This window comes from Oncorhynchus masou, chromosome 29 (genome assembly GCF_036934945.1).
Source record: "Oncorhynchus masou masou isolate Uvic2021 chromosome 29, UVic_Omas_1.1, whole genome shotgun sequence".
Classification (NCBI taxonomy): Eukaryota; Metazoa; Chordata; class Actinopteri; order Salmoniformes; family Salmonidae; genus Oncorhynchus; species Oncorhynchus masou.
Window position 1 is genome coordinate 39,520,294 of NC_088240.1, and position 2,507 is coordinate 39,522,800.

Here is a 2,507-nt window from a genome sequence, read left to right on the forward strand (position 1 = left end):
AGTCAGCTGGGCTATGGCTGGTTCTGGATTTGCCATAGGTATGTAGGGAAAACTCCACCACAGATGTATTGGGGAAACCAGTATCTTTGACTTTTCAATCTATTGTTACCTCCAAAGTTTTGTCATCTTCCATAAATTGCGGGCTCGCGAATCCGCCATGGAAATAGAAAGAATAAGATGGCAATGTGGATAGCCTAACTATTGAATGGTTTGGACTAGAGACACGTTTTTCTATATTGTAATGCAAACTTTGGTAGGCTCATGATGCCATGATTTTCACAACTAGTGGAAGTGAAATGATAGGCTACAATGAATTTGCTCATAATGCATGCAGCAAATGATATATAACAACAGCAGCACCCTGAACGCTTCATCCACGAAACACCAATACTTGATGTAACAGCACATTTTTACATAGATAAACAAGTTTGTGGAATCTTCTTTCATGGGTGACTTTTCATTATAGGATAGACACTTGTGATTTTTAGCCGCACGGATCAAAGCAGTGGAGCGTGATCAAAATCATTCATCTTGGGGCGACGGTGAACGGGTTCCAAAATGTATTCCATTTATAAAATGTTAATATATTTGTTTAGAACACACTAGAACAAAAATAAGTGAAACTTTACAAATGATCCAATGGATTATGATAATTTGCTGGTAAAAAAAAAGTGGAGGTGTAAAAACACAAGTTCGCACCCTCTATTTGAATTTGCTCCATGGCTCAGGCAGCCAAGTGCAGACGGAAGAGAGCGCAACACACCCCCAATCGCTGTTTTTTTTTCTGGTCCAATGAAAGTCAGTGAACTAAGTAGACCAGACCCAGCTGCTATTGCTTTGGTGTCTATGGAAAACACACCCCGTTAAGTAGACCAGAACTGAACATCTTTCAATGTGGTTAACGGCCTGTGTGAACGATCTTCATTGATCCACCCTCTTTGCTGGAGCCAACGATGGTCTATTATGTTGCTCAGCTCAGTTGCAACTTGCGAATTTTGCAGGTGTTTCTGATTAATTAACAATGCCATGCTGGTGGGTGATACTGTACCATTGAAATAAAACCCAGCACTGAAAGGAAAGTATGCTAAAAATAATTTACACGTCATTTCAAAGGACAAGAGACGTCAAGTACAAATTTCACGAAGCAGGCAGTTCGTTTTTTGTCACAAGCTCAAATAGATCCAACTTTGACTAAAATGACGACTTATTGATATAAATCGTTGTACGACATCATGGGGAAGCTCTGGCCATCGTTTTTCAGCTCAAAAATGTGGGCGTTTAACACAAGACAAACAATTAACTGACGAGAGTGGAAATTACAATTGAGTCCAAAGAGGATATATGAATATAAAAATAATTCCCTCGTTATGTCGAGATCACAACTTACTTATCTTATGATCACGACATAACAAAAGTTGTTTTGTCAAGATCACAAGACAATTTTCTTGATATCATGACATCAAAATACTAAAAAGTATCAGGCATCATCCGGCAGGGTAGCCTAGTGGTTAGAGTGTTGTACTAGTAACCGGAAGGTTGCAAGTTCATAACCCCTGAGCTGACAAGGTACAAATATGTCGTTAAGTCAAGATTTTGCCTTGTCAGCTGTTTCATAGCTAAAGCTCTTTGCAGGCTGACAAAGCATATGATCCAGAGTGGGTGAGCTCTATTCCTGGTAGGTTGATCAGATTCAATAGCAGCCTCAGAGGCTAATGTCAGGATGCTGCCTTGTAGGCTGTTTCAAATGTAAGGCTCCTTGCAGACAGCCTACAAGGCAGCATCCTGCCTGATTTATCTGCCTATGAAGCTGCTATTGAATATGATCAGCCTGCCAGGAATAGAGTGCATCCACTCTTGACCATGTGTGTATATATATAATGCTCTGCCTGCAAGGAGTTTTACTGATGAAAGAGCCTAAAAGGCAGAATCCAGATTTATGAGCCTCTGATTAAGATCTGAGGCTGAAATTGAATCTGATCAGCATGTCAGGAATGGAGCTCACCCACTCTGTAAATGTAAATATTAGCCATAAAACATTAAATGTCCCTTACAATTATACATATATAAGTTATGCAAGCTAACAACCAGCATATATAGCAAGCGAGCTAGCTTGCTCACTCACAAGACTATCCAAGTTAGCTATGTTTGCTTGCACGTGATTGTCTGTGGTCTTGGGATGGCACACTGGGAGACAGGGCTGCTTGTCAGGCATCGTTCAGGGCTTAAATGCCTCACGGGGGCTTTCCCCCCCAGCTCTTAGTTTAAGGTAAGGGACATTTAGCTTGCTAACAATCGAATATATGAACTGATAATGAGCTCCAAACACAAATGAAGGCATGATGTTAGCATGAAATGTACCCTCTCTAAATGGGCTCTGTCGCCTCAGCCATACTGTCAATCTATCACCAATACATCCATTTATATCTCGTAATCTTGTAATCTCAACAAAACAACTTTTGTTATGTCGTGATCATGAGAGAAATAAATTGTAATCCTGACATAACAAG